This window comes from Eulemur rufifrons, chromosome 10 (genome assembly GCF_041146395.1).
Source record: "Eulemur rufifrons isolate Redbay chromosome 10, OSU_ERuf_1, whole genome shotgun sequence".
NCBI lineage: Eukaryota > Metazoa > Chordata > Mammalia > Primates > Lemuridae > Eulemur > Eulemur rufifrons.
In genome coordinates this window covers 37,290,184-37,316,613 of record NC_090992.1, presented here as the reverse complement: position 1 = coordinate 37,316,613, position 26,430 = coordinate 37,290,184, and the positions used below count along the sequence as shown (strand labels likewise).

At 35.7% G+C, this 26,430-nt stretch overlaps 1 long non-coding RNA gene and 1 pseudogene across 1 annotated transcript; one reads left to right on the top strand and one right to left on the bottom strand.

Moving 5' to 3' along the window:
• Positions 1–464: 464 nt before the first annotated feature.
• Positions 465–8,270, bottom strand: LOC138393254 (uncharacterized). The gene is made up of 3 exons (XR_011235118.1): positions 8,152–8,270; positions 5,713–5,868; positions 465–709 (listed from the first exon to the last, which is right to left on the bottom strand). It is a non-coding gene; the product is annotated as an uncharacterized lncRNA (long non-coding RNA).
• A 145-nt stretch (positions 8,271–8,415) lies between these two features.
• The window catches only part of LOC138393008 (centromere-associated protein E-like), a 262,162-nt pseudogene continuing 244,147 nt past the window's right edge, over positions 8,416–26,430 (top strand).

The following is a 26,430-nucleotide window of genomic DNA, read 5'->3' as shown; positions in this document are numbered from 1 at the left end:
CACTTCAAAATGATGATTTTTTTTTTGATTTTTCAGACAGCTCATGAGGCATCCACTTACTGAGCTTTTTCACCTTTCCAATTTGTTTCTTTTTTTTTTTTTTTTTTTTGAGACAGAGTCTCACTCTGTTGCCCAGGCTAGAGTGAGTGCCGTGGCGTCACCCTAGCTCACAGCAACCTCAAACTCCTGAGCTCAAGCGATCCTCCTGTCTCAGCCTCCCGAGTAGCTGGGACTACAGGCATGCGCCACCATGCCCGGCTAATTTTTTCTATATATATTTTTAGCTGTCCATATAATTTCTTTCTATTTTTAGTAGAGATGGGGTCTCGCTCTTGCTCAGGCTGGTCTCGAACTCCTGAGCTCAAACGATCCGCCCACCTCGGCCTCCCAGAGTGCTAGGATTACAGGCATGAGCCACCGCGCCCGGCCTCCAATTTGTTTCAAATGCCAAATGACCACAGAATGAATGCTCAACATTGAGTTCTTCGGCAACTTCTGTATTTGTAAGAGGATCAGCTTCAATGATTGCTCTCAATTGGTTGTTGTCAACTTCTGATGGTCGGCCACTGCGCTCCTCTTCTTCAGGGCTCTCGTCTCCTTGCAAAACTTCTTAAACCACCACTGCACTGTACGTTCCTTAGCAGTTTCTGGGCCAAATGCGTTCTTGATGTTGCGAGTTGTCTCCACTGCTTTATGACCCATTGTGAACCTGAGTAATAAAATCATTTGAATTTTCTTTTTGTATAACATCATTTCCATTGTCTAAAATAAATTCTTAAATAAACAGCAAATACTAAGTCATTAGCAAAAAAACATAAAGTGAGAAATGCGCATTAAAATAATATATAACATAACCACATTTATTTAAGAATGTATTTCAATATCAAACGGCAAATGTTAGCAATGCTAAAACCACAATTACTTTTGCACAAAGCTAACGCAAATTAAAGTAATAATATCCTTTTTCCTCTTAAAATTGACAAAAACTGAAGATATTGATAATATCTAGTGATAGTGAAGAAATGGGGAAGTGGATATTTACATATTGTTGCTTGTAGTATACTTCGAACAAATTATTTGAGAAGTAATTTAGTAGTACTTGCTATAATTCAAAACAAGCACATCATTTGAATCAGCATTTCAACTTCTAGCAATCTACGTCATGAAAATAAAAGCCTAAGTGTGTAAGGGTATATATGTGCAGCTGGATTTTTGTATTATAAGGAATATTGACAAATTTGAAACCATCTAAATATACATAAATGACTGAATAAACTACAATGCCACGATATAATTGAGTATTATGCAACCAATATAAAAGACAAATCTACATATTGACTTGGTAGTGTAAAAGCCAAATTTTAGCTCAGTAAGCACATAATGACTCCATTCTTGGAAACATAAAAGTGTGTGGTTATTTATACATATAGATTTATTGCATATACTCAAGAAAATGTCACAAAGGAACTTAACATAGGTCACCTTTGGGGAGATGGAATTTGATGAGTGGGTGATAGAACAAATGTTCACTTAACAACTTTACATAATTGTTTTAAAGTAGTGGAATTACAAGTTATTTTTCATTTTTGTTGTTTTCTAGCATTTTTCTGAAATAGAGAGCAAATAATGGCTGGATCAGGATCCTGGAGGAGACTGGAGAGGAAGGAACCAAGGGTATAAGCGGAAGGACGCACTTCAAACACAATGAATACTTCACTCCGCAAGTGCGTGACAAGAGGGAAGAATTGGTGGGGATGTAGATCTGCAGGGAGGCAAGAGGTAGGGTCGGAGAGCTAGGAGTGGAGACATCTTGCCTGATGACCCTGCGTTCTCAGTAAAAATGAGAAGGAAACCTGGGCTTGAGGAGAGTGGTGAAGGTTTGGAGTCGTCAAAGAGGAAAAGAGGAAAAGATGCTGACCAATGACAAGTGAGGAAAAATGCACCTGTGAAGTTTTTCTTATCTAGGCCTAGCGGTGGCCCCTCACTGCAAGACACTAACAGCAAGACAGGCTAACGATGCAGTCTTGGTTTCTTGCCAGAAAGAGAATGGATTCGGTGGACTGCCATCATTCTCTGCCACATTGTGACTACCTTAGATGTTTTCTGTAACGCAGATCACTTTTCCTACCCCCTCACGCATCCATATTCAATTTGACACTCACCCATCCTCAATTTGAAATTCGTTTTTTAAATGTTATTATTTATTTTTTTAGTTGACAAAATTGCATACATTTACGGTATGCAACATAATGTTTCACAATATGTATATGTTGTGGAATGGCTAAATCAAACTAACATATGCATTACCTCATATACTTTTTTGTGGTGAGAACATGAAAAATCTACTGTCTTAACAATTCAAGTTTTTTTTTAATAAAGACATCATACACTTATTGGAGCTAAAAATGACCTTTGAAATAAGCATTGTATCTATTAAGCAAAAATTACTCCTATGGAAGGTGATAGCATGATAGGTAACATAAACATATTGCAAATAATTTTATGCGAAATGCATAAAAGAGCATGGGTGAATAATTTGAACTGATGCATTTTTTTAGTACCAGGAGCTTCTCCAAATTCTAAAATTTGCACGATATTCACGATCTTCAAAACACTATCCAAGGATACACCATGCTTTTGAAAGGACTACACTGCCCTCTACAGCTTCAGCATAAGCAATACCGTTTGTGGGGAAAAACCAGCAGTTGAAACATCAACATGGAAGTGTGTGCGATTAACACGCCTCAGAAATTCACTTTTCCTTCTTGAACTGAATGAAAGTATTAAAATTTCAATAAAATTTAATAAATTATATTTATTTTAATAAATAAAATGAAAACATTAAAATAAAGATCACATTTTAAGCAAAGTGTACTACAGTATGTATAACAGGTACCTATTTATGTAAAAAGATATGAAATATGGAAAAAGATGCATATATGTGCATATCTGTACATTATTTTGAGGAGAACCCTTTAGGAAATGACACAGTTGCCTACAGGGAGGCAAACTGGCACCTTAGGGGTTAAATATGAGATTTATTTTTCACTGTGGATCTTATTGTAAAACTTGAACTTTTTGATCATATACATTCATTAATCTTTCCAGTAAGAAAAGAGTTAATCAGTAAAAACTTTACTAATAATTACCTACCAGAGAAGTTTTATGCATCCAAATGTTAAGCATCTCTTTCCAGAAATTACATAACTTCATAAAAGTTATGTAATCTTTGTGCCTGCCATGACCACTCAATTTAAATTAAAGCATACCTTTCTTAACTCTAGATTACCTTATTAGTTACAGCCCAACATCTTCACAATATAGCCACAAAAAGGGTAGTGTATACTAGCTCACATTTGGATAACAAAACAAATCTTGAATGAGTAAATCTATTTTATATCCTGTTTTTATCTATTAACTAATTTTTTTAAGTTGAGAGAAACTAATCTTATATGGTTAAAATATTAATTATGAGACAGTATACAATGAAAGGTAAATCTATTTCCAACTCAGTCCTCCTCACCAAAGGAAGCTAGATGTATTCCATGTATCTTTCCAGAAATTATGCCAATAAGTATTTATTGAGTGATGGAATAAGCAATATTTTAATTGAATGTTTATTTTGTGCCAAGCATCTTTCTAGGTGCAGTGGATAAGGAGTAAACAAAACTGTCACTGACCTCATAGAGTTGACACTCTAGTGAGAGGAGGCAGATAACATATACACAAATTAATACATACATACATACTATGTCTAAAAGTTATAAGTGATATTTAAAAAGAAGATCAAAGGAACAGAAGTAACAGACAAGGGAGTTGCTGTTTTATGCAGAGAAAGCTCTGAGAAGATGACATTTAACCACATATTGGATTCAACGGGAAGGCAGAAACATGGATATTGGGGTAAGTGCCTACCAGCCAGAAAGAACAGCCAGCACAAAGGCCTTAAGAGGGAGTCTGTATAGGATTCAAGAAAATGCCAGGCCAGGTACAGTGGCTCACACCTGTAATCCCAGCACTTTTGAAGGCTGAATAGGAGGATCACTTTTGCGGCCAGGAGTTTGAGACTAGCCTGGGCACCACAGCGAGACCCCATCTCTATTTTTTAAAATATACATATATTTCTAAAAGAAAATTAAAAAAAATTACAGCTGACTACTTTCTTAGAAACCATGCAAGCAAAATGAGTGGAGTGAAATATTTAAAGTATTGAAAAAAAAACCCCACCAACCTAGAATTATATATCTGGCAAAATTATTTTTCAAGAGAAAGGAGAAATTAAAAGGAAAAAAAAAAACTGTGAAGAGGCCAGTGTGGCTGGTGCGTAAGGCCAGAGTGCTAATAAGGAACAAGATCACATAAGGCTTGGGAGACAAATGAAAGATTTGGGTTTTATTCTTAGAGAATCAGAGGGTACAGGGGACTTTGGGGGTCTTCAGAGAGGAGAGGTATGACCCAACTTACATTTTTTAAAGGCTCCCTCAAATTGCTAGGTTGAGAATAGACTGGCAGTGGAGGGGGGAAAAGGTAGAAACAGAGATGAGTTCAGCGTCAGATGATGGCATTCTGGACCAGGTGGCTAGCATAAGTTGTGACAAATGGTCATATTCGGGAATATTCTCAAGGTAGCCCCACAGAATTTTCAGGTACATTGAATGCAGACTTTGAGAGAAAAGGAGAAGTTGAGCAGCATGACTGGATACCTGGAAGGATGATGGACGCACCCTCAATTGAGATGCAGAAAACTGCTGAGAAAGCAGTTGGTGAGAAGGAGATTATGAATCAGTGTTGGACATTTTAAGTTTAGAGTATCTATTAGATATCTAAGATGGGAGAAATTACGCCATATGTTTGCTGCTGAGACTGGCTTATTAGAGCAGGAGAAGATGCCGAGGCAGAACAGAGAGGACTAAGAAGGGGAAAGGATCTAGTGTACACATGGAGAGATCTTCAGAGGGGAGAACGGTTGTTCATCTAGATACAACCGGGAAGGCAGGTATGTGGGCACAGGCACAGGTAGGTGGACATATAGGTTGACAGGAGCTAGTGCAGAGTCTCTTCTGCAAGCTTCTGTTTTCATAGTGAAATAAAGAAATTCTTGTTTGAAGGAATTAATAAATCCCTTTTTACTCTCTTGCTTAAAACCCTCCCCAGGCTTCCTCTCGCCATGAGACTAAGATCCAAATGTTTTATCACAGCCCACAAGTCCCCACAGGATCTGGCCCCGCCCACCTCTCTCCATTGCCCCAAATGCTCCAGCCACAGGGGCCTTCCTTCTGTGTCTCAGACACATGACAAACTCGGACAAGCATGGGTTCACCCTCTGTCTGGTACGGCCTCTCTCTTATCCTCATCACGTAAGTTTTACCTCAAAGTTCACCTCCCCAGGCCTTTCTTGAACTTCCCATCTAAAGTGTCCCCTCCTCCCACCATGAATTATTTTACTCATTTATTCTGTATTGTCTGCTTCGTCCTACAAGAATGTGTTTCCTAAGAAACTAGCACCCCTACTCCTGGCTCCCCCTCCCCCTCTCTTCTCTTTCCTGATTTGGCTTTAGTTTTCTTCTCAGTACTCATCAGAACCATATCTGGCACATAGCAGGAGCTCAGTCACTATTTCTTGATGAACAATTTTGACAATTTAAATGAAAAAATGGATATAGAGCATATAGCAGAGAGTCTGGCATATAGTAAATATTTGATAAATGTTACCTGCAATGGTGATGGCAACAAAGACAGCCACGGCAACAATCAGAAGCACAACTCTGAAAGGCTGATGCCTCCTCTGTACTCTTGGACCAATTCCCTTTTGTCTCATCAGAGACTTTCATTGATCATGTCCCTTCTTCCTCTTGATAGCATCCTTCCCTTCAAGTAAATATTAATATATGCAATATTAGCCCACCATTAAAAACAAAAACAGTTAAAACATACCTTCCTTAACTCTGGGTCTTATTAGATACAGCCAAGTGTCCTCATAGTTTAGCAATTAAAACAAATATTCTATACTAGTTCACAACTGGTTAACCAAAACAAATCTTGAATAAGTAGACTCATTTTTATTTAACACTCTTATCTATTGACTAGTTTCCTTAAATTGAACAAAACTACTTAATATTTTCATGGTTACAATATTAATAACTATAAAATAATATTCAATAAAAGATCTATTATCTAATTCAGTGCTCACTCTGCAAAAAACTGGCATATCTGTGTATCTTTCCAGAAATTATATACGCATATCCAGACACATAAATATATTTTGAAAATACCAATATGCACACAATTCTACACCTTAGGTTTCCTTTAGTTAATAGGTATCATGACTAGCTTTCAAAAGTACACATAAAGAGCTATATCATTACTTTTACTGGCTACGTAGTGTTCCATTGGGTATGAATGTAATGTCATCCATTTAACTAGTGCCATATTTACTGGCATTTAATGTGTTTCCAGTCATTTGTTCTTGTAAAGAATGCTGGAATTAATAGTCTTGTATATGTGTATGCATATTCATGTATACATTTCATATATACATACTTTTTCAAATGTATCCATACATAAATTCTTAAAAGTACAATTGCTAGCATAAAAAGCATATGTGTCTTCAGTTTTTATCAATATTGACAAATTACTTTCTAAATATTAATACATTTTTTAAATCAGTAGATATTTTGACTCCTCTAAACTATGAACAATTACTAAGTGCTTTGTTTCACATTCTCGTTGAGGGATGGCAGATAATTATTTATATTCCCTGTATCAAAGCAGAAAAGGACTGAAACCATATTAAATAAAATGTTAGTACCTTCTATGATACATACAGTTGTCCCCCCTTATCCAGGGTTTCACTTTCCACAGTTTCAGTTACCTGTGGTCATCCATGGTCCAAAAATATTAAATGGAAAATTCCAGAAATAAACAACTCATAAGTCTTAAATTGCACACTGTTCTTTCTGTACTGAAATCTCTCACCACCCCACACAGTAGGTGAATCATCCTTTGGTCCAGTGCATCTCTGCTACACATGCTACCAGCCTATTGGGCACTTAGTAACCATCTCCATGATCAGATCAAATCCTCTGTCCTGGTTCCACGGTGTTTGTGTTCAAGTAACTCTTATTTTACTTAATAGACTTAATAGTAGAATGAAGTAAATACTACATAATAGTGGTCCCCAAACTCAAGAATAGAGGTGCTGGCAATTCGATATGCCAATGAGAAACTATAAAGTGCTTCCTTTAGGCAGAAAAATGAAAGTTCTAGACTTAATAAGGAAAGAAAAAAATTATATGCTGAGGTTGCTAAGATCTACGTTAAGTGAAAGTCTTCCTCAGTAAAACTGTGACAAAGGAAAAAGAAATTCTTGCATAGCATATAGAGGGCTCAGTACTACCTGTGGTTTCCAGCATCCACTAGGGGGCTTGGAATCTATCCCCCTCAGATTGGGGAGAGGAAGGGGAAAATACTGTGTTTAAGACAAAGGAAAACCAAGCACTATTTTGGGGAAAGAGATTCTGTATTTAGAATAGCTCAGTGTTGGAGATAAGTTCTGTGTGCCTCTGCAAAGGCTCCTTGCTTACCCAGTTTGAACCAGTTAGGTGGTAAAGAAGAAAGGATGAGGTCACTCATTGCTCACGCCATAACTTTGAGCACCGATTGTTCTGCAGTGGTGACTGACCTGCACGATCCTCCTAATGATCCTGAAATTCAGGATCTGTGATAGTTGGGCTCACTTAGAATTTCATTTTAACTTCTTATGTAGTTGTAATTCAAGTAATGTTTTTAAAGTTTTAACATGGATGTCCAAGTTTCAAGCTGGTGTACAAATCTTGGCACACAGCCAGACTGCTGTAAGCCTTGAGAAAGATACGACAGTTTAACAGGAGTGTGCTTTCTTTTGAAGCTGGACATTTTCTTTGATCTTTCAAGAATAAAGTAATTGTATATGGTAAAAAAAAAAAAAAAGTAGCTTTCTCTTTCAGCTAATGAAAGTATCAACACATTAAATTAACTTTTCCGGTCCTCAGTAGTTCTTTCCCCTAAATCAGCCTCTTAGAAACTCACCGCCTATGGAAACAAGAGTTAAAGACACAGAAAGAAAAAAACCTAAACTCAAATAGTTTGTCAGGAGCACAACGAGCTTCTTACCTTTCTAGACCGGCCAGTGAGTTTCAACTTTCGTCGTTTGAGGTTTTTTCTTTCTTTCTTTCTTTTTTAAACTGTTAGTGTGGTTTAAAAAAAAAAAACGTAATTCTCTTTTAGTGGAAAAGTACATGTCCCTGCCTTGTTTCTGCCACAGATTGCAAACTCTTCAAGGGAGGGGGTGGAGGATAGTGTTCAGGGGCTTTTAGCAAATAGCAGTGTCCGGCTATTACCGAGACGGCCGCTCTCTGTCAGGCCACCGTCGCGTCCATGCGAACCCCTCACGCTCGCGGCCAGTCTCCGTCAGGTGTGCGCCGCCTGCCATCGCGCTCCCCCGCACCGCGCCGCAGGTGGACTCGTCCATGACGTCACGAGACCGCGACCCAATCAGAGGCGGCGTTTTGGAAATTTTCAACTTAAAGGCGGGTCTGCCCTTGCCTCCTGAAGCGCCGGCGGCGGAGGGTTTGGGCCACTTTCCTGGGGCCCAGCGTGAGAAAGCTGGCGGAGAAAGGCCCCGTGGCGGTCTGCGTGGGAGTCCCGCCGCTCAGCAGCAGGTAGGTGGCCCAGACCGCGGCGGGGCGCGCACGGCTGCCGGCGGCGCGGGCCTGGGGGGGAGGGGCGAGTGCTCCAGCCTTTCCCAGAGCTGCTTTCTGGGATTTGCTTGTCTGTGAAGTGACAGGGAAGGATCCCAGATCTGGAAGATAACTTCCAGCTGCGAGATTCAGGTAACTCTAATGCGGGCTCGCTGACGTTGAAGACCTTCACCTGCTGTTTTTCCGATATCTGAACCTCCTTACCCATTCCACGCCCTAAAGAAGTCGTATGGGAGAGTGTGGTCATTTTAAGCTTAATTGGCGACCTCTAAACTCCCTGAGGGCAAGGACTAGTCTGTCGCATTGCATTCAATAGACACTCAAGACTGCATCCATTCAGTCGTGCTACAAATACTTATCTATCTGCATATATGTATTTTAGTACACCGTAACAGCACTGAACAGACGCTACCGCATTGCCCTGTGGATCTTCCATTGTAGTGGAGAGACAGAACATAAAGTTAAAAATATAGAATGTTAAGTGGTTATACGTAAGTAATAAATGCTATGGAGAAAAACAAGGAAGGGGAATAAATGAAGTCAGTTTGTTTTAGTAGCCGCTGGTCCTCGACCCCGAGGGCTAACATTTTCCGTGTTTGAGAAATTTTCATTGAACACAGCGTTTAATTACAGAGAATATCAAGATCCGGGATTTCCTGGTTTTAAGGAGCTCCTTATCTAATACATTAGAAGACATCAACATAAAGAAGCCATTACAATAGGTTGTGACAAGTGTTATGATGGGTAGGTGGAGAATGTTTGCTAAAATGATTAGTCCATAAGAGAGATGACAGTTTGGGTGGGGTGGGCTCTTATCAGGAGAGTCCTGACAATTTTCACAAGTGAAAGAATAGATAAGTTACTTAATGGAAAGGAAGGTCAGAATATTCTAGGCCCAAAGAGCTTAAATCTGTCATTTTGAGAAGACCTTCAAGTAGAGCTTAGGGTTCATATAGAAATTTAGAGGACGATGAGGTAGGAGAGTGAAATGACATGATCCAGGTCTCATGTGCTATGCTAAGGATTTCATAAGTTTCCAGAAAGTTTTCAAGAGTTTTAAGCAAGAGGGACATAATCAGTTTCATTTTTAATCTATTCTCTCAGCTGCCAGTGTTGGGTGAAAGGGTGAATGAATGGTTTCACAAGAAACTCCCATGACAGGGCAAGAGGCACTGAAACCCCATTTAAGAGAGCTGAATCCTCAAAGCTGGATTTTCCGTCTTTCTCTTATAAGTGATACATTATTACTATCTTTTAAAATAATCTTCATCTGGGCATGGTGGCTTATGCCCGTAATCCTAGCACTTTGGGGACTAAGGTGGGAGGATCCCTTGAGGACAGGAGCTCGAGACCAGCCTGGGCAACATATGGATACACCACACCTTCACCCCCTACAAAAAATACAAGCATGGTGACACAGGCCTGTAGTCCTGTCTACTTCAATGCCGAGCCAGGAGATCACTTGAGCCCAGGAGTTTGAGGTTGCAGTGAGCTATGATTGTACCCCTGCACTCTAGTGCCAGCACCAGGGCAAGACGCCATCTCAAAATAAAATGTTCTTGAGAAGATGAAATCTTAAATTATCCTTCCTGTAACATAACTTTTATGACCAATTTTGCTAAAATGCAGTATTATTATATTTTTAGAGAAGAAGAACTTGGAGAAACTGCCCAAGTTTACTGGAAAATTGACAATAATGCCATTTACCAAGTTGATGGAAGTAATTCCTTCAGTTTTGGTAAGATATAAGAGCATCAAAAATTAGCTTGCTATTCTTTTGCTATTAAGAGTACAGAAGGCTTATCACTAATACTAGATTTATTACTAAAGATCAGACTAAGGCTTTTGTAAACTGCTTCATTGAAAATGAAAAATTGTTTAGCCATCATGTATGATACGTGAGGTAATAAATTGATATTTAAAGCTTAGTTATGTAATTTGTATCCAGACAAATTCCAGACCCCATGTGCAACCACTGTGGTCTACTGCCTTATTAAAACACATAGGATCATTAAATTGTAGTATATTTTTTGTCTTTGAGGACAAAAACATTTCACCTCAAGGAGAGGTTTTTTCAAAAGACCAAAAAGTTGAAGAAAATACTGTCTTTAATATTTTATCATCCTAGATTGACAATTTTATTTCTTTGGGTAATTACTAGTTCAGAATGAAAACACATTTGATTTGTTTGGTTTAACTTCAAATGTGTTGTTGTTTCGCAGATCATGTCTTTCATAGTAATGAAACTACTAAAAATGTGTGTGAAGAAATAGCAGCACCAATGATCGATTCTGCCATACAAGGCTACAATGGTTTGTATTCGCTCAGTGTTGCAGAAACATTTTAGTCTTGGGTGTCTGTGCAACATGTATTGATAGTTCTATCCACTGCAGATTCATTTTAAATCTGTGTGTGAGTGCATTTTGTTTGTTCAGGGACTATATTTACCTATGGGCAGACTGCTTCGGGAAAAATGTATACTATTATGGGTTCAGAAGATTACTTAGGACTTATGCCCAGGGCAATTCATGACATTTTCCAAAAAATTAAGAAGGTAAATAACTTAGCTGAATTTCTAGTATATACTGGTAAAAGTAGCAACAATCTTAGTGTTTTTCTTGTGTAATAATAAAAGGAAGTAAATTTACAGTTATCTCTTGATTATCCATGGGGAAAGAAGAGAAGTATAACATAGATTTACTTTTATCCCAACAAACTTACTTTTTAAAGCTTAAAGTTCTTTTATTCTTTCCCTTGAATCCTGCAACAGTAATACTTTCTACAAAAAGTAGTCATTAAGGAACAGGCATATGTACAAGCCGCCATGATAGGTATACAGAAGGCAATCAAGAACTGTGGGTTGACTGACTGATGAGTAGCAAATAGCCCAATGGATGGCTTAGGGAAGAATGTTCCAAGAGGAGACCTGTATGTACAAATGCTTGGAGTTGTGAAGCAGCATGATATGTATTCTTTGGACTCAAGATTTTCTGGTGGCAGGGGCATTTTAAACCACATTGAGGGATTTAAATGTGACATTATGTTAGGGACAAAGAAAAGCCATATTGTGACATCAGAATTGCGGTTTAGAAAGATGTAGCTGCTGTGCTGATCACATTGGCTGGGCCTCCACAAGGATTGTGGCTCCGGAAAAGGAACAAATTGGATAAATTGGAGAGCTATTTGAGAGGCAGACTCAACAGGACTTTGTGATTGGAATTTGGGGGCAGGGAAAGGGAGATGTCCAGAATGACGTGCAAGTATTGCTTGCCTTCCTGGATAGCAGGTGGCAGTATTCATTGAGTGAAGGGACACTGAATGAAGAGCAATGGAGATACTGAACATTTTATTTGGTACTTCCTCAGTTTGAGATGGCGGGCAGTGGAAATGCAAATACATGAAAATAAGGTAGAAGAGCTAAGATACAGTTAGTCGATTTGGGCATTAACTACTACAGATCTAAATTAAAGTCATGGGAATGAATGAGCTTGTTCGGTGAACATGTTGAGAATGAAAATAACAGAAGGCCAAGGGCAAAATCTCAAGAAATAACTTTTCAGATGAAGGCAGAAAAAGAATCCATAAAGGAACCCAGGTTTAGCTCTAGAATTAAGAATGAAATGAGGTGAATACGGTAACTAAGGAAAGAGAATATTTCAGGCAGCTAGTGGTCAGTGGTGTCATAGTCTGCCAAGAAGTTAAATAAGATAAAGATAGACAAAAATTCTTTACATTTAGAAACAAGGAGCTCATTTGCAAATGTAATTTGAGTTATGTGGTAGGGGTGAGAGCCAACTTACAGGGTGAGATGGCCCATAGAAATGGGGTCTCAAATATATTCGAAGGAATTGGCTTTAGATAGGAGGAAAAAGACCTCTTGAATTGTAACAAACATAGAGGAAAGGATAGGCCTCCGTGCAGGCAGTACTTCTATAAATGTAAGCGTACACTTTCTTTGTGGAATAAGTTTAATTTTTCTGCAGATGTGGCAGGTGATGGTAGAGTCACAAGTTTGCAGAGATACTAAGGGTTTGAAATAGTCTAGCCTTTGTAGGTAATGGAAAAGAAAGCTGACAGGGGGGAGAGGAGCCCTGCCATGTAGCATTAAGGACCTGATTAACGTTGGCAGCCAATCTTCTGGCTTTATGGCTCTGGCAGTGCTCAGGAAGCTGATAAAGGTTCAGAACGCAATGTATTCACCTGGGTATACATTGTGTGGTATAGGTGTGAGGCACAGAAAATGGGGCAAGTAATTTGAGGATATTGACTTCAAATGTCAAACATAATTAAAATAATGATATGGAATGTAAGATGATGAGATGAGAAGCAAGAGGGAGCTGGCCAGAAGAAAGTCATATAACAAGGGAATAGAGTCCCTGGTAAGCTAAATAGCTTAATGGGATTAACCTAATAAATGAGTTGGGAAGGATGGCAACTGGAGTAAGTGCAGAAGGTCTAGGATTTAGGTTTATGAGTTTCAGATAATGACAAGGTCCAGGGGTGGCATTGGGAGCAAATGAGGTTGAGCTAAAGGTTATGGGAGTCAAGGACGTTTATATGGCTGGGCTTTTGCAGAGTGGGCTGTGGAAAATGCTGTTCATTTCAAGCAGAAGGGCAGTGTGTGGAGAGGCTTGAGAGAGCATGTAGTACGTTCTGGAGACAACAGATAATCTGGAGAGGCAATGTGGTAGGGTAGGCTCTGAACTTGTAGGCATGAGCTCAGCCACCAACTGGCTGTACAACCTTAAACAACTTCTCCAAACTTGTTGGGCACCCAGCTCATATATTAAAAGGATCTAGTAAGAGAACGTAACCCATAGGGTTGTTGAGAGGATCACATAAGATGAGATGGTACGTGTACCTAGTAAAGGTGCAAGAGAGCAGTGGAGACTGTGAAACCTGGAAAAACACACATACTTACGAGTCAGGCAGAGGAACAGAAACCAGCAAAGCGGAGTGAGTGGTAAGGATACCCAACTGGGTAGGATCAGAAGCTGGAAACAGAGGGGTCCCTGAAGGGATGAGGAGCCAGTGGATAAATGATGAGAGAGAACGAAGTAGGAAAAAAACAAAATGGTAGCTAGAGCGAAGTCTTATTTATCTTTAAAAAAACTCCACCCGAGAGGCTTGAGCATTTGTGAAGCAGAGAGGAGGGAGTCAGTGGAGATGACAGATGGACACATAACTGAAGGAGCAAGTCTCAAGAGAGAAAGGAAGCAACGAGGTGAGGGGCACTGGTGGAGGCATTTGCTTTACTAAGGAAACTGGAAGGGAGTTGGCATTGGGAAGTACCCTGTGAAAGATTTATTTGCTGAGGGAAGTTCAGATGGGCTACCTGTGATATTACCTGCGATCTGTTCCTTCCCTGTTAGGGCTGGTACCCACAGGGGTCGCTACGGTGATGGCAGCAGCAGCTGTCCCTCCTGTCTAGTGACAGATTGTTTCAATGGTTGTAAGTCAACAACTTCCTTTCAAATAAGTCCCAAAGAAGCTTGTAAGTAACACTTCAAATAAAAAGTGAAATTTAAACTGTAGTTTGATCATATTATTATACTATGGGGTTAAACACTCATTTGAAAAGTTTGAGTATATTTTCTGATCTTGGGATGTCCTTAGACTGGTAAGATATCAAACTAGGCTCAATAAAAATTCTACCAAGTGAGTGGCTTTCAAAAATAGAAACTAGTTACCTTGTTTGAAACCAGACCTCTGTGACATAATTTTGATTTTTTTTCTTTAGGCTAAAAGAAAATGAAGAGTTACTTGGTGCCTTGGCAAAATTAACAAAATGAAGGACTCAAACTATGCAGGTGGATTTCAAATGCCAACAACTATAACAACAAAAACACATAAGCCTGCTATAACTCTATTAGGAGAAATTGATGAATGTGAGTTCTTTTTCAAGTGAATCTACTTGTAATTATAAAATTATAAAAGCTTCCTTATAAAGAGAAGCTAGTTATAACTTAGTTAATGTGATAAACATGATTTTTAAATAAAGTGTGTGTATTCTGTATGTGATTACAATGGAGATTATTTATGATAAAAATAAGTAATTTTAAGAAAATAAACATTTATGAAGTTCTTTATTAATTCCAAATCTCTTAAGAATGATGCACTATAGGGGAAACACACAAGAGAAAGGTGTTTTTGTTTCTTTGTTCTAATCATTATCCAATTAAATTACTAATGATATAACATCTACCTTAAACATTGCTAATCTTGAAAGGATGGCATTTACATAGGAATCTGTTTCAAAATTATGTCTCCAACATTATAATCTACTTTGGGGAGCATTTTAAAATCTCCTTACAGGGACCAAATTTCAAATTCAGAATTTGTCCTTTTTACCTATATTTCATTAAGGATCTTATATTTTATCACTCATTCATACCAGTTATCTTAAGTCACACAACAAATGAAAGACCACATCTCTTAATGTATTTTTGGCATTCATACTCTAAGCATATATTAGCTAATTTGAGCTTATTATTTATTACCTCTGATTGAATTTTTTTTAAAGATCTTTGACTTAGGATTTTCAATAAATATGTTTATGGATAAATTTCTTTTTCCCCTAATTACATCTCTCTGTTCAGAGTCTGACTTTTGCAGTAACACTCTTGATACATTAACTGAAATAGAGTGGAATCCAGCAACAAAGCTGCTAAATCGGGTAATTCAATGATTTGATAGAACATAATCTTTTTCCTCTTTTTAAAATTCTTTTCTGATTGGATTTTGTTGTTGTAGCACATTACTAGCTCTGACTTAATTTCAGTAACAATTGTGGCACTGAAGAAGGCTTCACTCACTCTTTATATTTATACTCGATACCTATGAGGCATCTAGAGGAAGGCTAAAAATGTCATAAGGCAAGTGTGTCCTAATAGGTAAAACTTTGCTTCTAGCTCTTCACTAACAGACCTTGGTATCTGTGATGTCTGTGAAGTTTCTATTTTGCCTTAGGAAATACCATGAGGATAAAAAGATTGATTTTAAAAGTGTCAAAATTCTCAGGCAGATAGAATGTACAGATCGATACATTAGGGAGGGGTCATTTTTCCAGATAATACTGATAAAGATATGTAGTCTCATCAAAACTTTAAGAAAGAAAGAATACTGTGGTAAATAATAAAATAAGTTTAGATTCCATGTTTACTGTCTAGATTGTTCATGTTCAAAGACACATAGTTATCTAATGTATTTATTAAAGGAAATTTCATTTTTATTTTGCAATGCAAGTGCAGTGCTTCTTATTATCATTAGTTAATGCCTATAAAGTACACAGACAAAGTGCTTTTGTGCTCCTGAGACATACTCTAAAGGTTTGTTGTTTTTTAAAAAATCCCTGGTGTAGGCTTTTTTTTAACTTGTAGTATAACTCTTTCTCATCATAGTAGAGAAAGTAGAGATAGGCCTCTTTGAGTATGGTAAAACATAGCGATACTCAAACCCATACTATTAGTTTTAGACATCAATAAATAATATCTGTTTCCCTTCCTGAATTCAGAGCCATCTGAAACATAAAACAGGATTTGGGAAATTAAATTATCAGCTTTATTGCTGAAGAACTTGAGGATTTGTAGCCAAATAAACTTTCCAGTGTGCACCCTACCTTCCCAGTTGAACTGTGCCTGTCAGGCACAGGCAACATGATTTATTTCTATGATTTGTTTTTTATTCTACTCCTTTCAAAATAATCTATTCTAAATGAGCCACTTTACCAAAATGTAGACCATTAGAAAGTTGTTAAAGAAAAGAATGGCTTAAACCACCAAATGAATCAAAGTTAAATTAATTACTTAATCCAAATTTTAGTTAAGGAAACAAAGCATATATGACATGAATTCCCTCTGATTGGAAAATCTGGTTTTGTTTATCATAGAAAAATGTAGAAAGTGAGTTGAACTCACTTCGTACTAACTATGATAACCTGGTAATACACTATGAACAACTAAGAACAGAAAAAGAAGAAATGGAATTGAAATTAAAAGACAAAAATGATTTAGATGAATCTGAGGCTCTGGAAAGCAAAACTAAAAAAGATCAAGAGGTAAGAGAGAAAATATGAAACTACTCTAAAGTATACTTTTGAAAGAAGTCTCATTATCTTTTTTGATAATGTAAACATTTATTAAATTTTATTTTTAAATTCACAGATAACATGTTTTAATTGTATACAGCATGATGTTTTGAGGTATTGTGATACGGCTAATCTAGCTAAATAACAAATCCACTGCCTCACATAAATATCATTTTTGTGGCGATAGCACATAGCGTCTACTTTTTACAAGTTTTAAGAATATAATATATTGTCATTAACTATAGTCATCTACTGTACAATAGATCTCTTGAAATTTATTCTTCCTATCTCACTGTATTTATGTATCATCTGACCAAGATTTCCCTCTCCCCCTTCCTCTTAAACACCGTTTACTTTCTCTTACGAGAAATCGACTTTTGTAGGTTCTGCATTTGTGTGAGATCATGTAGTATATTTCTTTCTCTGACTGGCTTGTTTCACTTAACATAATATTCTTCAGGTTTATTCACATTGTTGCAAATGGCAGGATTTCATTCTTTCATATAATTCAATGGTAGTGCGTTGTGTCTATATACCAAACTTTCTTTATCCATCCTTCAGTTGATGGACACTTAGGTTGGTTCCATATCTTGCCTATTGTGGATAGTGCTGCAATAAACATGAGAGTGCAGAGCTCTCTCTGACATACTGATACGATTTCCTTTGTGTGTATACCCAGTACTGGGGTTGCTGGATCATACGGTGATTCTATTTTCAATTTTTCGAGGAACCCTCCTTCTATTATCCCTGCAATCCCACCAATATTATAAAAGAGTTCCGTTTTCTCCACATACTTGCCAAAATGTTCTCTTTTATCTTTTTGATAATAGTCATTCTAACTAAGTTGAGGTAATACTTCATTGTGGTTTGGATGAGCGATGTTGAGCATTTTTTCATGTACCTGTTGGCCATTTGTATGTCTTCCTTGGAGAAACATCTCTTCAGGACTTATATGCATCTTTTAATACGGTTATTTGGTTTTTTGCTATTGAGTGTTTTGAGTTCCTTATATATTTTGGATGTTAATAGTTGATCAGATGTATAATGTGCAAACATTTTCTCCCATTCTGTAGATTGTCTCTTCACTCTGTTAATTGGTTTCTTTGTTGTGCAGAAGCTTTTTAGTTCAATGTAATCCCATTTGTCTATTTTTGCTTTTGTTACTTTTGATTTTGAGGACTTATCCAAAAAATTCTTGCCAAATATCCTGTCTCATTAGTGGTCCAGTTAGATTTTTTATTTCTTTGTAATTCAGTCTTGGTAAGTTACAGAAATGTATCCATTTCTTCTAGATTTTCCAATTTGTTGGCATATACTTATTCATAATAGTCTCTCATCATCCTTGGTATTTCTGTGGCTTCAGTTGTAGTGTCTCCGTTTTCATCCCTATAGCTAAGCCCTTTGAGAAACGAAGCTGTTTCCAGGTTTACACCTGGGAGTGCAATTGCCAGATCTCTCACCTGTATGTTGTTAGGCACTCTCAAAACAACCCTTCTAGGTCTGGGGCTGCACAACCTCCTGCCTGAATCCAAAGTCTCCCACAAAGCATTTTGTCTGTAATGGGTGCAGAATTCTCGTGGGGGGATATAAACAGGTAACCTCCTCTTCCACCATCTTCCTGATACCGCTCAGAAGTATTCTCTGAAAGATATTTATTTCTAAGATTGAGATATTCAGTATCTAGCCATTTTTCAGATGTACACACAGTTTAGAGAATGTATTTAATTCATTTATGTTGTTTTAAAAACAGTTGAGTCATATTTGTTTCCCTTGTGCTTACACAAGACAAGAAAGAATTAAAAGCAACTATGGGAGCATTTGGTGTATCTGCCTCTTGGCAGATTTATATTGAGGAAATAGTTGCCTTATAGTTCCTATATTATTAATATTTAATTTATCGAGCATGCCATAAATGTGCCTAGAGCATAGCCATTTCCTGCTGAGACCAATATGAATTTAAATATCTAGCTGACTGTTTTATATATGGATGTTGCATATTAATGGATTCCTTTTCCTTAGCAAGAAAGTATATTCCTAAATAGTTAAAACATTGGAATAACTGGAGAAGCTGATTTTGCATATTTTATTTTTCTTTCTCCATGTAAGAATGTTATTGTGAAAATTAATATACCTAATACTAAATAGTTTTAATGGAACTTTTAGAAATAAAGCATATGACTCATTTTCTAAGTATGCAATATTAATATTAAGCTACATGTTAAGAGACTCTAATCCAGAAACTGTCAGACTATAGAATCACAAATTATCCAAAAGATTTAAGGGACTTCTTAGTGCAATGTGTTCTTAACCTAGAGTCCACAGACACTATGAAATCATTTTATAAAATTTTTAAATACATATTCATTTTTCTAAAACACGAAACCACGCCTGTTATCAGACTTACAAAGTTATCCATGAACCAACCCCCCACGATATATGAGCCAGTGCTTTGATATAGTTAAAATATGAGTTAATTTGCAGCTACTTTTTAGATTTCTGTATATGGCTAGTCCTAAAGGACATTCTCCCTTTTCCCTCAGTATCATTGCTTACTTTCCCACCCTCGTTTTCTTTTTAAGGGAAAAAAGAATTCTGTGCCAAGGCTATTATTTCCATTCTTCCTATAAATTATAGTCCTACATTTCACAAGTATGGTATTCAGAGAGCTAAGAGTCTATAAGTTCTCCACAGGGTTACATTTAACTTGTTTTAAAATGTACGTGTTAATAAAGTGAAAAATGTCATGAAAAGAACGTTGGATTTCAATCCATAAAATTGGGTTTTATTGAAGGAGGTGGTCTAGTGTCATGGTTAAGAGCATGGTCTCTAGAGCAAAGCTGCCAGGATTAAAGCCCTAGTTTTGCTACTTAAAAACTCACTGCAGATCCAAACCCATCATGAATTATTGGCAAGGCCTCCAGCAAGTCATTGAATCTCTCACAGTTTCCTGTATTTCTCCACCCTTGAGATAGAGACCAGGTGCTCACTAAGGTCCCTTCTGACTCCCAAATTTCATCTAATGTTTGCATATTTCTTATTGGCAATAATAATATTACATAAAACTATGGGCATAAGTATGACAACAATTTATCTAATTTTTTTCTCACATCATTAATATATCTAGTTGATAACGAAAACTGAAGCTCATTGAATTGAGTCAGCACACTGAGAGATTACAAAATACCGCAGGGTATATAACTTCTTTCACATCCCCTCATTTCTTCCATTTTAACCCCAGTTGAGGAGGAAATTAATCCTACTGCCTTCATTTTTAAATGTAAACAAAATTTAAGGTTACCTAAAAGATTATGTAATAAAGACTTACCCTGTTCAAAAACAGTCTTGAAGGATCTATTCTATGTTACTAAAACTATAAGTCTATGTGTAAGCAGCAAAATATGTTCCCAAACCTGCACTTTGGGGAAGAGTTTAACCAAAGGGAATAAAAGTCAAATTATGGCAGTAGGACACGTGGTCATTTTCCTTGTTTTACTAAGGGTTTTGTCAAAAATTATCAAAGCTGTGGATAATTTTCAAGTGGGAATATAGTAATATAGGATACTTAAATAGTAAATTTTAAAGGGAAGAATAAAAAAGGTCAAGTGTCATCATGCTGAGGAACAAGAAAAATCTTAACCATTTACCTATTTTAATCTGGTTTATTTAATTTTATAATTTTCACAATCTCTAAGATTTAAATTAAATATTTCATTTCACCTGCTGAAAATTATATTTGAAATCTGCAATATTTTCTTATGTAGCAATGGGTTAACTCTTGATATGATCGTATATGTTTAAATCATTTTTGGTTTTCACACACTCTCTTTGCTCAGCAACTTAAGCAGCATGTCATTGGGAGACTACACTTTTATCTTTACAAAAGTTAATATTTTCTGTATATAAGAACCAAACTTAAGATGAGGTGCTATTTCCAATGAGAAGTGGGAGAGTTTTTCTTTCTAAATGGTTACTTCCTAAATGTTTTCAAAAGTTAAGATTATTTGGTCCTTCTTTATTGATAAACGTGATTTTCTTATCCAGACAGTAAAAATAGGAAAGAAAAGGTCAAGGATGGAAGACACTTTAAATTATAACTAGTACAGATGTCTGAGACTGCGCTGTACAATAGGGTAACCCCTAACCATATGTGGCAATTAAGCACTTGAAATGGGACTTGTCTAAATTGACTTAAATATGGGAAAAAGAATGTAAAATATTTCATTTATGTTTTTTAATGTGTCTGCTAGAAAATTTTGAATTACATATGTGACTCACGTTATTTTACTATTGGACAGCACTGACCTAAAATAGGAATTTCAACATTATTACTAGTTTGAAATCTAAAACTAGTCAGAACTGAATTAAACATCCAGAAAATATTGTTTAAAAAAGACACTATTTTCTTAAATCCCTTACATACTATTAGACTTTGCTTTCACTCTGTAAGTGCTCATTTGACTGAGAAGATTAAATACTTCTAAGGGAAAATATGTTTATCCTCAGTAAGTTGTGGTTTGTTTTGAACACAACATATTTGTACTCAAATATTTAATGCTACAGATATTTTGATAGAAAGGCAACTTTAATAGAAATACTTGTATCTTTATACTTTTACACAGTTGAACAACATAAAGCAATAGCATCATCTTTCCAATATTTCCTGTAGAATAAATCAACAAGGTAATAGTTGATAATCCCATACCTCTATAGCTTTGATGAACAGTAACAATATTCTAAAGGGACTACATGAAACAACTCTGGTCCAAACCTAGATTCCAAATCAGAACTTGTTACAAATTATGTCAGTGTAGAGCCAGATGGATAATATATGGGAAGAAAAAACATCTTTATAGCATCAATACATTTCTACACTTAACTTGCCAAAAACAAAAATCTATTAAAAGTGTATTTTTTAAAAGTTTGATTTCCACTTCACTACCTCCTCAAAGTGGTGCATACTAATTTGATATTGGCATTGTTGTAGCTTCAACAGATAACTATTGGGGTCATGCTGAAATTGAAATTTTTTTTCTTATTTGCTTGCTTTATGGGGTTTTGGTGGTTATTTTTTTATATTTTTAAATAATGAAGTACTCTGTTATAGTAGCTTAAACAGTTGATCTCTCAGTCCCTTCTAATTGTCTTGGATGATTCTGAAGCAGGGAATGATTGCTATCTTTTTTTGTTTTTGTTTTTATGTTTTTGGTGAGGTTTTTTTTTTTTTCTTTTGCTTTATTAACTATTGGTTGGCTCTATTGCCTGTTCATGTACTCTTACAGATGCAACTAATTCATGAAATTTCCAACTTAAAAGAATTTGGTTAAGCATGTAGAAGTATATAATCAAGATCTGGAGGTGAGAATTCATGTTGGTAATTCTATTGATAAGTAACTAGAACTATAAAACATGCAACATATATAATTAATTGTACATTATTTCAGAAAATAGAGGAATTATTTTTGAAATATTAATGACTTTGAATTTTACTATGAATTTAAATTGGTATATACAAGTTCTTTTTTAATTCCTTAGAATTGCAATCAGATGCTAAATCATGTTGCGCTCTCCTTTGGTTCTTTTAGAATGAACTAACGTCGAAAGCAGACCTGCTTAGAGAAAACGAAGACCAGATTAAGAAGCTACAGCAATACGTAGCCTCTCAGAAGTTAGAAAATACGAAAACAGACTTGTCCTACTCATCGGTACAAATCAGGTTTATTTTGTTATGTAATCATGTTGGCATTTATAGTATACCATCATCATAGCAAATATTTCATTGCTGTAATCAATTTACATATATTTCATTTAATTTGTCAATAACCATATGATAAAGTGACTATTAGTATAATTAAATGCCATTTTTACAGATAAGGTAACGTTCATAAAGAGTTGATCATATTCTTTGAAGAAATATAAGGAAGTTAGGGACAAGCTTCCATTAAAAAGCAATAATTTTAAAAATTTTGGATTTTTTCAATTGTTTTATTCTAATTTATGTGGAAGTATATAGTCAAGATCTTAAGGTGAACACTTATATCAGAATTGATAAGTAACTGAAGCTATAAAATACATAAGTAATGGAACATGACTTCATAAAATTTATTTAATTAACAGATATTAATGCATTCTCATAATTTAAGTAACTGTTTTAACAGTTTGGTGAATAGTTTTTTAGAATTTTATATCTCTAGATTTGACATTAACATTAAATAACACTGAATCTCGTGGTGAAATTGATAATCTCTTTTCAATTTGCTTTCAGTCTGCCTGATTACTTCAATAATGTATCAGTTTGGTTCCAGTTTTTAACACCTTTTTTCAAGGCAATGGTTTCTAGCTGGGACTCTTAAGCTATTAGTTTCTGTTGTTCTTTTGTTTTCATTTGAGTTTTTCAGAGTACTTTTTGTTACCTTCTATTATATTCTTTTTTTGCCATCTATTTGTCACAAATGTTTCTCTTTAAAAGGGTTCACACCAGTTTATACCACACTATTCTGAGAGCCTGGGTAGGAAGGCTCTTTCATACATTTCTGGAGTATCCATTCATAATGTGGCAAGCAGAATTGCCCAGTTTTTTTCTTATTCATTCAATTCACTTATTCCTTCATTCATGTATTAATTTATTGCCAAAGACACAGTGTTGAATTTATGTAAGCTAAAGTCACTTTAAAATGCCACTGCTCTCTAAAAATGAAGTTGTGGATTTTTTTCATGTATTTGTCATTTGCATTTTCTCTTCTGTGAGTTGCCTGTTAATATCTTTTTTTTATATTTTTCTATTTCATTGTTTGTCTTTTTCTATTCAATTTCTGGTTTACTATCCTTATTTTTAGCTGTTAACTACTCACCTGTCATGTGTTTGAGAGAATAACTCAAAATAAAAATACGTAGGGAACTTAAACAGCATAGTTGAAACAACAATTGTGTTAACCTTTAATTAAACAGTAATAGATTTCTAAATTATGATACTTCTATACATTGCTTTTGTATTTTGGAAAAATATGACTGAAACTTTTAAAAATATTTTTATTAAGGAAAACATGATTTCTTTTCATTTATTGGTAATTAGCATATTTTTAGTTAGGAATAACATCTATGTACATGTTCGCTAAAGTATTTTCCAACTCTATGAAAATTATATTTCACTGAGGCCCTTTTGTCGTCTGTCTAGGAAAACACTAAAGACCTTAAAAAGATGAAACAGACTCTGTTTGATGCTGAAACTGTAGCCTTTGATGCCAACAGAGTATCAGCCTTGCTTAGCAGTGATAATCTGGAGCTGAAAGAGAAAATGGTAAGTAATTTTTGTAATATTTACAATAAAGCAGTTGTAATGATCAGTACATTTTTGTGAGTTTGCAGTGTTTTTTTTTTTTTTTGTTCCACTAGAAAGAGCTTGCAAGTACATGCAAACAAATTGAAAATGATACTCAGTTATATCAAAGGCAGTTGGAGGCAAAAAAGAAAGTGCAAGTTGATCTGGAGAAAGAATTACAATCTGCTTTTAATGAAATAACAAAACTCACTTCCCTTATAGATGGAAAAGTTCCAAACGGTATTTTTTAATTTCAAATATTTCTTTGCAAGTCTGACTTCCTCTAGAAATGTACCTAAATGATTTGACAACTATATTCCAAGGATTAAACATCCATTATATTCTGATTTTTTAAAGAACTTAATATTAAGTTTTAAGATTATTGGTATTGGTATTTAAGATATGGATATCATTGGTATTAGTACTTATAATGATTTCCATGGGCTTCAAATAATAAGGATTTAAAAAGTATTTTTCAAAGACACTGGGCCTGATCTTAAAAAAGGCGATTCAAAGATATTAAAAACAAATTATCTGTTTCCCAACATTGGCTCTTTATTTAATTTATCAGAACTTCCTAGATTTGCTCTCTAATATGAAACTGGAAAGAAAGATTACTGATCTCCAAAAAGAACTGAAAAAAAAAGTTAAAGAAAATGAGACTTTGTGGAAAGAAGTTAATTTGTTCTCAGAATTAAAATCTTTATCCCCTGAAGTAGAAATGCTGAGGAAAGAGGTAAACACAGTTTTAAGCACTTAACCTTTGTTTTGAAATAAAAAACATTGTAATAGTACCTTAAATATTTTGATGTCATTTATTTTAAACTAGCAGCAATAGACACTGAAACATTTGACTCAACTCGTTAGGAGGAAAAATGAATATAGTTCATCTTTTAATTTGTTCTTATGCTACTGGATGAAAAAATACTTATTTTCAAAGTGTATTTAACAGTATACTTAAGAACATAATCCACGTAGCAGCTATTCCTCTGGTCCTCAAATGGCCCACCCTTAGTCTTGACCTCTTTTTTCTTGGTAGTAGACAAAAGAGTAATGAGGTAAAGGGGCAGCAAACAATTAAGCATTTAAATTATTCATGGATTAAGTTTTGGGACATCTGACCTGCATTCAAAGCTTTAAGGGAAAAGAAATAAGTCAAATTCTGAGAAAAACCATAAAATACCTGGCACGCAATAAAGTTAGAAAACTCTTTAGAATGATAAGAAAATAAAGACACATCCTACTTAAGTATTTTCACTGACTGTTCTCCATGCAGTCCTTACTAGACCCAAAGAGATTAGAAAACACAATATTGAAGGTAAACAGACTAAGAGAAATGTGGCAATAAGAATACTGTATTGCCTTTCCTCAGTCAATTCTTTAATTTAAATGACTTTTTTTTGCAGAGAAATTTTTTTCCTAAAAATTGCTTCAATGAATTACACAGTGCTAAATCTTATTTCTTTTCATAGATGCATGATAAATCTAAAGAGCTCTGCATAATAACATCAGAAAAAGATAAATTGGTTTCTGAGGTCGTTCATAAGGAGAATAGAATTCAAGGTTTACTTGAAGAAATTAGTAAAACTAAAGATGACTTAACAACTGCCCAATCGAATTATAAAAGCACTGATCAAGAATTCCAAAATTTCAAAAGCTTTCATATGGAATTTGAGCAAAAGTATAAGATGGTCCTTGAGGAGAATGAGAGAATGAATCAGGAAATAGGAAATCTCTCAAAAGAAGCACAAAACTGGAGGACTGAGTTGGTACAAGATGCAGTCTAAAGAAATGACCTTTAGTCTTCTTGGGTTTGCTGTGTGTGTGTGTGTGTGTGTGTGTGTGTGTGTGAGTGTGTGCACACACACATACACAGCCATACCGTAAACTGCTCTGCTTTTACTATGTCACGTTTACTTTTTTTTTTTTTTTTAAGCTTTCTCCCAAGACCCAAGAGCTTGAGCAGAAAACATTTCAGGATCATGAAAGGTTAAGTGAGGTGGAACAGCTGAAGAAACAATTAGAAAATAGAGGCTCTATGCTGCAAACTGTAGAAAAGGAGAAAACACTGATTACTAAGAAACTTCAGCAAACTTAGGAGAAGTAAGAATTTTAACCCAAGAAAGAGATGAACTAAAACAACTCCAAGAGAGCCTTCAAATTGAGAGGGACCAACTCAAAAGTGATATTCAGGATACTGTAAACATGGTAACATTTTGATTGATTAAACTTTGAAAAATCAGAGCCTCTAAAAATATTTTAAGAGCCATCATTTATTATTTATGATCAAG